Raw genomic sequence first — 11,114 nt, forward strand, 5'->3', positions numbered from 1 at the left:
TGGGCTGAATGGCCTCCTTCTGCACAGTAGGGATTCTATGATTTTAAGCAATCTACTCAGAGATGTAATTACACACTTCTGGAGCAGGTGGGATGCAAACTCGTCTCCAGAGTCACAGCTGGGGACACTACCACTGTAGCAAAGAGCTCACCTAAACTTCTAGAAAGAATGGATTCCATACGTGGATATTCAACAATATGTCATTCTGTTCCAGTCTTTTATCTGTAACCAAGATAATGAAGATCTGAGCTGTAGTCTTAATGTTTTGCAACTTCAGAAAGGAGGATTTCATCTGCAAGCTGCATTTTAAGTCCTGTACAGCTAAATTTAGGTTTACCTTTTTTTAAGTCAACGTTTCAGTCTTAACTGGATTGGCTTTGTGATAACTAATAGATAACAGGTAAGGCCATGCTTGGCTAACAGATTATGCAAGCCTCAGTTGATATAGAGTGCCACAGTTTACTACTGAAGTTTTGGTCAGTTTTTGAAAAAAAACTGAACAGTAAATTCTGACAATGCAGTTGTTAGGAATTTAGTAAGAGTGTCCTTGAATGTGAAACATTCACTAACAACATGTATTTATCCAGTATCTTTAATGTAGTTTAAAAAACCCAAGCAGTTTAACAGGATCGTTATGAAACAATACTTGATGCGGAACTACATTAAGTGAATATTAGGAGAGACAGAAGAGAGATTTGCAGAGGGAACTCTAGAGCCTTAGGTCTAGACATCTAAGGTTCTGGATTTTAAAAAATCAGGAATGCACACTCAAGAGGGCCAGAATTTGAGTCATGCACAGGTCTATACAATTTGTGTTTCACTATTTTAAATGTGCAATTTGATGTTCCACTTAAATTTTGCAAATGAAATACCAACACCAATCCTAATAATTTTAGATTTTTACCTGAATACAATTGAGCTGCTCATAGGATTAAACAGAATCCCTCAGGGAAACTTATTGCAACAGAGAGACCTCAGAGGTGCCAGATCAGATACACAATACAGCACAAGAACAGGGTTCTTCAGCCCACCAAGCCTATGCCAATTCCTAATCCTTATTTAAACCCACTACTTATTTACCATGCACGGTATCTATCCCTCTGACACATGAACATATGGTGAATAATCAAGATAAGCCTTAAACCTTGCTAACATGATTGCTTCTACCACTTCCACTGACTATGTTCCAGGCACCCACCACCTGCTGTGTGATAGACCTTCCCCACACATCTCCCTTAAACCTTCCCCCCCCCCCCTCTCACCTTGAACCTGTGCCTTCTTGTAGTTGAACTATTGCCCCGGGAAAAAGCCTGACTATCCATACTCTCACTGCCTCTCAGTTGTCTAGACCTCAATCAGGTCGTCCCTCAGCCTCCATCTTTCCAGCGAAAACAGAGTTTATCCAACTCTCATGACTAAAACCTCCAGATGAGGCAACATCCTTCTCTGCACCCTCTCCAAAGCATTTACAACCTTCCGAGATAGTGTGGCAAACAGAACCGCACATGATATTCCAAATGTGGCTGATCTAAAGTTTCATACAGCTGTAAGAAAACTTGCAAATGTTTATATTTGATGCCCCAGGTGAAGGAGGCAAGTGTGCTGTCTGCTTATCCACCTATATTGCCACTTTCGGGGATTTGTGGATCTGTACATCCAGGTCTCTCTGTTGCAATAAGTTTCCCCGAGGGATTCTGTTTAATCCTATGAGCAGCTCAATGCATCATGTGTCTACTGCACAAAACCAAACTGCTTCAAGCTGCTGCTGATGAATTGCCTTGGATCACACAATTGTTTTCCAATTTTAGGTTCGATAGGAGATTGTTTTAGGTTGTGCATCACTGAAGTGGACCTTACACTGGCCGTTAATGAGGACAACATAATGATTGTCACATTGTACATCATAAGGAAGTAGTTCAACTGTGCTTTCATTGTCCAATGTTGTTACGAATACACTAAACAAGCTTGGGGGCAATATGCAACAAAATTTCAAATCTCAATTTCACAGACAAGCCACGATGAGCACATTTTGTTGAGAAGACTATTGTTTTCAAACATGCCCTTTCAAAGAGATACCCAGAAGGAATTTCATGCTATAATAAAATCTTCAGATTAAATCACCAGGCCAGAGGTTACCATCAAATATCATGGATTGAATCAGCAGCAAACGAAGGGCACAGCATACTCGGCATCTCACAGCATAGGAACCAATTTGACAATGTGTGCCTACAACATCTCTCTGAAAACTATCCAATTTGTGTTTCACTGCACTATTTTTGCCCCATCACACTGACAATTTCCTTTCCATCAAGTATTTAACTAAAGTTACAATTGGATGTATTTCCTCCACCAAATCAGAATTCTACAACAAAAATTACCTCCCCTGGCAGTTTTGCCAACTCCCTCACACAAGAGCATTACACGTAGAAGTAGAGTCACCACAAGGCCCGTTCACCATTTCGATAAGATCATGCCTGATCTTCTAACACAACTGCACTTTCCTGAACTATTCCTATGTCCCTTGATTGTATAATTCTAAGGATGCACTTCTGCCCATTGAGTCTGTCTGGCCAAACCTATGCTAAATCTACACTCATCCCACTTAGATTTAGATTACATTACATTACATTACATTACATTACAGTGTGGAAACAGGCCCTTCGGCCCAACAAGTCCACACCGACCCGCCGAAGCGAAACCCACCCATACCCCTACATTTACCCCTTACCTAACACTACGGGCAATTTAGCATGGCCAATTCACCTGACCCTGCACATCTTTTGGACTGTGGGAGGAAACCGGAGCACCCGGAGGAAACCCACGCAGACACGGGGAGAACGTGCAAACTCCACACAGTCAGTCGCCTGAGGCGGGAATTGAACCCGGGTCTCAGGCGCTGTGAGGCAGCAGTGCTAACCACTGTGCCACCGTGCCGCCCACAGTGAGATGTTTGTAGATTACCACAGTATGGAAACAGACCCTTCGGCCCAACCAGTCCACACCGAAACTCCGAAGAGTAATCCACCCAGACCCACTTCCCTCTGACTAATGCACCTAACACTATGAGCAATTTAACATGGCCAATTCACCTAACCAGCACATCTTTGGACTGTGGGAGAAAGCCAGAGCACCCTGAAGAAACCCACACAGACACAGGGAGAATGTGCAAATTCCACACAGACAGTCATCTGTGGCTGGAATCGAACCTGGAACCCTGCTGCTGTGAGGCAGCAGTGCTAATCACTGAGCCACCATGCCGCTCCTTACCAGCACTTGGCCCATAACCTTAAATGTTCTAACATTTGAAGTACTTATCCAAGTAGTTATTAAAAGTTAGGTTTCCCACCTCAGCGACCCACCCAGACATTCACCATCCTGATTGAAAGATATTTTTCTCAAATCCCCTCTAAACCTCCTACCTTTCACCTCAAAACTATGACCCCTTATTATTGACGCTTCAACTAAGGGAACAGCTGCTTTCTATCCACCCTGTTCATACCCTCAATCTTAGCCTGCTCAATTATGTCCCCTCTCAGCCTTCTCTGTTCTAAAGAAGCAACTACAATCCATCCCGCCTCTCCATCACTGAAATGCTCCATCCCAGGCAACTTCCTGGTGAATCTCCTCTCCATCCCTTCCTACAGTGTGGGGACCAGAACTACACACACTACCCCAGCTGTGGCCTACCAAAGTTTTGCACAGCTCCAACACGATCTCCCTGCTCTTATAACCTATACCACAACTGATAAAGGCAAAATGTCTCATACGCCTGCTTATTTACCCTGTTAGCCTGTCCTGCTACCGTCAAGTACCCAAGATGTCTCTGTTCCTCTGAGCTTTTTAGTGTCCTACCATTCATTTAGTACTCCCTGACCCTGTTACTTCTTCCAAAGTGCACCTCAAAGTGATCAGGTTTGAATTCTATCTGCCCAATCTGTTTATATCCTCCTCCTTCCACACTGTCAACCATCCAGCCAATTTTTGTATCATCTGCAGATTTACCTTACATTTCCCACCCCACATTCTCACCTACATAGTTTTTCTATATCACAGGAACAATATAGGATCCAGCATTGATCACGGTGTTATGTCACAGTACATCTCCAGTCTAACAAACAGCCTTCTACCAACACCCTCTGTCTCCTGTCATGAAGCCAATTTTGACTCCAACTTGCCAAGTTACCCTGGATCCATGAGATTTTTTTAAAACCGTGTTTATCAGTCTCCCATGGGGGTCCTTGTCAAAGGCTTTACTGAAATCCAAAAAACTACATCAAGTGCACTACGCTCATCAAAAGACTTGGTCACCTCATCAAAAAAATTCAACCAGATTTGTTCTGCATGACCTCCCTTTGACCAAGTCATGCAGCCTATACCTGATCACATCTTGTCTCTAAATTCAGGTTAACCCTTTCCTTCAGAACATTGTCCATTAGTTTCACTACCAGTGATGTGAGATTGCTCTGTAATTCCCTAGTTCCTCTTGACCACTTTTCTTTAAAAGTAGAACCACATTTTGCTATCCTCTGGCATCTCTCATAGCCAGAGAGGAATTAAAAGTGTGGGTCAGGGCCCCAGTGATTTCTTCCCTGGATACATTCATCAGACTCCAGGATTTATCTGCTCTTAAGCCCATCAAAATCTCCAAGACTTCTTCATTCCCTATTATCAATCTGCTCAAGAACCTCTACATCCTCCTCCTGTCAATTGATGACAAGATGTGAAGTACTTATTTAACACTCCAATGTCCTATGGCTCCGCACTCAATTCTCCCATGATCCCCAAAAGGCCCTCCTCTTTCCCTGGTTATTCTGTTCCTCTTGACCAACTTGGAGAATATCTTGGGATACTCTGTAATATTGCCCGCTAGCATTTTTCATGCCAGCTCTTTATGTTCCCAATTGCCTGAAGTCTCCCTTTCTATAGTCCACTATAGATCTTTGTTAATTTGCTCTCTTTGTACCTGTTATAGACCTCTCTTTTCCTTTTTATCCTTTTCTGAATATTCCTGAACATCCAGGGGCTTAATGTCCTATATTTCACTCTAAAGGGATCACACGTTGGGTTTGTATTCTCACCTCTTCCTTTCCAATGCCTCCCATTGCTCTGCTATAGATTTATCTGTAAGTAGGTGACCTCAGTTTACCTTGGCCAGATCTTGCTTTGTTGTTTTTTCTAAAAAAGAGGAATTGGTCTTCTCCACAATACAAAACCAGTTTTGTTGCAGACCATCATTTTCCTTTGCCATAAACAAACATAAAACTTACGTTGCAGTCTCTATTATTAAAAAGCTCCTGCACTGCCATTTCGAATATCTGTCTGGTTTCATTCCCCAGAATGAAGTCCAGGACTGCACTGTCCCTTGTTTGACCACATACATAATGCTATTTCTATATTCTTCCTACCAAAGTGAATAACTTCATATCATACTTCATTCACCAAGTTCTTGCCATTTACCAAGCTGCCTTAATGTTGGTCTTTCCTGGTCACAGCTTACAAAACTCAGTGGGAATGTGTCAACAGCAAACTTGTGATATATCTCACTTGTCATTTCATTTACATTACTGACACTAACTAAATAGCTGAAGCCAAATAATGACTCTTGTAAAATGATACAGTATTTTAACTATGTTAATTTTTTAAAAGAAAAAATGTATCAGGAAATTAGCATCTAGATAATTTACGTGGAGAATACATTAAAGCATTTAATAAACTAATGGCAATATCTTCATAAAACCATAAAAAAACCTGTCCCTCGAGTCTGCTCCACCATTCAATAGAACCAAGGCTGTTGCAACATTCCTCACATCCACTTTCCTTCCCTTTCCCCATAATCTTTGATATACGGAGAGATTCTGAATCAGTCATAGCCTTAAAAATGCAAAAGGACTCTCAACCCTTAGAAAAGAAACTCATCTCAGTATTAAATTTATACCCTTTTATTCTAAAACAGTGCCCTCTGGTCCTACACTCTCCCATGACGGGGAGTATCCTCTCAGCATTTACCCTGTCAAGGCTCTTAAGAATCCTGTATGTTTCAATGAGATCACCTCTCATCCTTCTAAATTCCAATGAGTAGAGTCCCAACTTGTTTAACCTTTGCTCATACCACAGATGATCCTGGTAAGCCTTCTCTGAATGGCTTCCAATGAAAAGTCCTCCCACAAAATAAATTCAGCTTTCACATTATTTGCGATGCAGTCACCATTATGTGCTGACTCATCCTTCAGCCAGGAATACTCTGTCAAACCCCTTCATCATTTTAAATACCTCTATGCTTTGAGGACAATCCCAGCTTTTTCTAGTCTCTCCACATAACTGAACTACCTCATCCCTGATTTCATTCTCTACAACTCAGAATTCCTCAAGATTCATGGTGCCTAGAATTGGATGTATTAATCCAGCCAGGTCCAAAGCAGTGTTATACAAAACCCTTTTACAGGACCTTTGAAATTCATAGTCATCTAGGTCAAGGATAGCTGGTACATGGGTACACCATCACCTACAAGTTGCCTTTCACCATCCCGACTCTTAAGCTTATTGCTTTTCCTTCACTGTCACTGGGGTCAAAATCCTAGGGTCCTCCCCCTAAGGGCATTGTGAGTCTACCTGCAGCACAAGACTAGGAGAAAGTGAGGACTGCAGATGCTGGAGATCAGAGCTGAAAAATGTATTGCTGGAAAAGCGCAGCAGATCAGGCAGCATCCAAGGAGCAGGAGAATTGACGTTTCGGGCATAAGCCCTTCTTCAGCACAAGACTGGCAGTTCACCACCACCTTAAGGGCAACAAGGGATGGGCAATAAGTGCTGGCCCAGCCAACGATACCCACATCTTGTGAACAAATTTAAGTAGTATGAAGTCCTTACTACCTGATTACAGATCCCAGAACCCTGTAAGCTTTCTGCAGTTTGTTCCTATCCACACAATTGTTCCAATCCATAAGGAAGCATTTGGCCCAACATATCTGTATCAGCTCTCCAAATGACCTTCATGATTTGGTGTTATTCTCCTGCCTTTTCCCTGTAACACTGCACATTATTAGAATGGAAACAATGAGTCAATTCCATCTCGAAAGCCTTGATTCAGCCTGCCCCATCACACTTCCAGGCATTGCATTCTGGACCCTTAGTAGCCTGCAAATTATTTTCTCACATCGGGCTGTGACATTTCTTTCCTTACAGGCCGACGAGCATCAACACGGCAGGATCATTGCCTGTTCTCCTTTTAAATTGGCTATTAATAGTAATCCTACAGTTATGTTCCGTTGATATCAGCATTTGTCTCGAATCTATTCGCCTACTAGCTGAACAATCCTTATGTACCTATCGAGTTAGTTGATCTCCCTCATTAGCTTCCAGCCTTTAACCCTAAAAGTATCTGTTAGCAAGGTCATGAAGCTGCCTACCATGTACCGCAATTTGGCCTGGATCGGGAATGGGAGAACAAGAGGAGACTGTTAATTAGGAAAATATCAACCTCTGCTTTACACATCAGCTCGTGGTTTAAAACGGTGCAGCATCTCATGGGTATTGCTGGTGTGTGTAGCAGGAAATGGCTGCTCGGAGGACGGACAGAAACAATCAGTATGCAGCCTATTCTCACTGAACAGTGCAACCAGTAATGCTGAGTTACCACCAGTTACACTGGGAGAGTCCTGCTAGTGTTAAACCGATTGCGATCTCGCATCCACATTGAAAGGGAACACTTCGAAGCAGGTTCCGACAAGGCTAGACAGAAAATAATTGGAGGGGGAAGGAAAGACTTCCATTACATTTGGAAATGTTTAGGTAAAAAAAGTGTGCAGTAGATATAATTGGTTTTTGTATTGGTACTTGTGAACGTCTCTCCTTCACTATTTGTGTCAATATGGACACAGGCTCTTCATTTTCCCCGGGTTTTATATAGCTCCAATGTTTCCCAACTACGCACCTCCCCACTCTTCCCCAAAGTTGCCTACTGAACAGTTTGGAGGACATTACTCCTTCTCTGGGTATGATGTATTTTTTTTTTCCCCTTTTCGCCCCCAGACCCCTTCTCTCCCACTTCTTTTTTCCAGCCTTACTGAGGTAACTGCTCCTCTTCCAGTCTTCTGGGCTGAGGTAGTAGCTCACGTCTGCATCGCAGTGTCTCGACAGTTGCTGACTGTTTAGTTCCAGGTATTTGCTGCTTGCATTTCCGATTTCCAGCATTTACTGTTTTGGCATTGCATGTTGTTTCAAGCAGATAATAGTCTGCCTCCGGGATAACAAATTCATGTTGTTATCTTCTAAGATGCAACCCTTTCACAATGGGATAAAGTTTCTACACCAACTTGCACCGAAAGAACCGTTAGAGAAATCAATTCACACTGCATTTAGCGGAAATATCAACATATTTACTCACTGCAAATGTTCTTTAATTCCCTGATCACCATTCCATTGAGATTGGTCCCTTTTGTGGTTATATTACCCACTTTCCAAACAAGCGACGCTGTTCAAGAAATTCCCACTCATTCTCAGAGCACTGCTCAAATTTTCACACCCAACTGTTACAATTGGGCCACTGTGGGTTGAAAAGTTGCAACTGTTGTAGACTCGCCAACTTTATGGGCATTTGAATGGTCATTGGATGGGCATATAGCCGAGGATGGAAGAGTGTAGGTGAGATTGGCTTCACAGGGCGGTGCAACATCGAGGGCTGAAAGAACATTACAGCGCTGCCCAGACCGATGTTCTAAATCGGTTTATGTAACACCTCACTGAAACATCAGCAGCCCTGACTGAAGGAAATAAACTTCACTCAACTATCACAGGCGTCAGTGCAAGAGTTTATTTATTGGTAAAAAAAAAATGCCTTTGACTGATCTGGTTAAGTATCAATTCCTCAGACTGATGCAGAATATACATGGGTGTTCCAACTCGGGTAACACCAGGACATAGCCATTACTAAGTCACGTTGCTTATCGTCAACCGTGTAACAAAGTTTCTAACTACAGCAGCGATAATAACTAGACAAAGTAACACTGCCTGTTAGCATAACGGCTTATAGTCTGCGAAATTAATTTGCTCAATCTTCTGAATGGCCTTGGGCTCCAATTACAATTTCACAACAAGCTTATCCAGTAACAGGCAGATCCAGCGGACCGAGGTGGTCATTGGAGTGCACTGGTGAGCTAATTTTAACCAGGTGAGTACTGCTACAGATTGCTTAACCACAGGAGCCGAGGCTGAGTGTGAGAGACTGGGGTACCTACTGATAGGAGTCTCTTGCAATCAACCTTCCCTTGGCAACTGTGTTCATTTCTGGTATATAGATAAGATGCTGTGAAATTTTAAAGGATTCAGATAAGATTTACTATAATGCTGCAGGGTTTGAGCTATAGAGAAAGACTGACGCACCAGAGACTGAGGAGGTTTATAAAATCATGTGGGGCAAGGATAGGAAGAATGGCTAATGTCTTTTCCCCAGGGTAGGTTAGTCCAAAACTAGATGGCATAGGTTTTAAGATGTGAGGGGAAAGATTTAAAAGGAACATTATTTTCTGAGATGGTGGTTCATGTATGGAATGAACTGCTAGAGGAAGTGGTGGAGGTGGGTACAATTACAACATTTAAAAGGCAGCTGGATAGGTATATGAATAAGAATAGTTTAGAGGGATATGGGCCAAATACTGACAAATGGGACTAGATTAATTTAGGATATCTGGTCAGTTGGACCAAAGGGACTGTTTCCATGCTGTACAATTCTATGGCGCTAACTGCGACTGGCTACCAAGTGAAGGAGCAGGGGAAATGACAGAGTAGGGAATCACAGCAAAGAACGTGCCTGAGGAAGGAGAAAACTGCAGTCTAAAAACTCTTGACACTCACTCAAAAGCTTCCATTAGAGGCACTTCCATGCAAAGTTAGTTATATTTGGACAGTTGGGAGTCACGCTTCTGCTGCTGAAGTTAGAATACCTTTAAGGCAAAGATGTGTTTTCTTTGTGCCTGAATAACAAAGAATGTGAAGCCAACACTCGATTAAAAGGAAAGCATTTCTACTATGAAAATCTAATTTGATTGAGAACAAATATTGCTTAGGTGTAGTGTGATGACAACAATGGACCAGCAAACTATCTAATAGAACAAGAACACTGATGATGTTTTACTTGCAGAGTCAAAAATAAGTTTAAAAAAGTTACAATCAAAATATTTCAACTGAGCCCAAACTACTAAGCATTTTATAGGGCATTTGGGCTTTTGGAATACATAACAGCAATGTAAATTGGTTTTCTGCAATGATAGCTCTGGAAATCTTATGTCAAAGTAGAATGGAAAGTCTGCACAACCAGAAAACTTGCTTTCAAGATATCTTGGTATGTTGACAACACAAAGTCGAGCGGAATAGATTGGCCACACCATCCTACCATCTTTGGAAATTAAACATTGCACCAAACAAGAGGTGTGTGTGTCATGAGCTCTTCCTTCTGGCTGAAGTAAACATAATTTAAGGCAAGGTAAAAACAATGACTGCAGATGCTGGAAACCAGATTTTGGATTAGTGGTGCTGGAAGAGCACAGCAGTTCAGGCAGCATCCGAAGAATTTAAGGTAAGCCTCAAACTAGTTCTTTCTCCGAGTGTTTGAATTCTTAGTACGAAGATTATAAACATATGATCTGACAGGGCAAATTTGGTAGAGGCAACACCAAGAAAGATACTTGAAGTCGAGGTTGAAATGTTGACATCAGCCTGAAACGAAAACAGGCATGATGACCATTTCCCCAATATCATATTTTGATCAAGAAATGGGAAATTAGCCTAAACCCTATTAATGCCCCTCTGAAATTAGCCTCTAAAGAGGTACATAGGAGAATTGTGTGTAATTTTGGTCACTTGTGTATCACACTTAAGTTATATAACTGAATTCAATAAGACCAGTAAGTGTAAAATGGCACCTAATATGGTCATGTGTTTCCAGACAATAGTGTCCAAATTGTTCTTCGGGATACAGGGAGTCTACAACTCCAACTGTCTAGCCTATAAAATTTCACAACAGCTGATTTTTTTATGTCCTTCCATGCAGCCTAACAAGCCATTCAGTTGTAATGATTTCTAAAAGACTCAACTGCAACTAAAGCTGTGCAAATAAAATG

The 11,114-nt window shown here is 41.9% G+C and overlaps 1 protein-coding gene across 3 annotated transcripts in view; it reads right to left on the bottom strand.

Annotated features, from left to right (window-relative positions):
• Positions 1-11,114, bottom strand: part of LOC122560324 (copine-1-like) — a 95,790-nt gene that overhangs the window by 61,150 nt on the left and 23,526 nt on the right. The window lies entirely within an intron of this gene.

This window comes from Chiloscyllium plagiosum, unplaced genomic scaffold, assembly GCF_037043375.1.
Source record: "Chiloscyllium plagiosum isolate Xiang-an unplaced genomic scaffold, Cpla_swu_hap1 HiC_scaffold_15, whole genome shotgun sequence".
NCBI lineage: Eukaryota > Metazoa > Chordata > Chondrichthyes > Orectolobiformes > Hemiscylliidae > Chiloscyllium > Chiloscyllium plagiosum.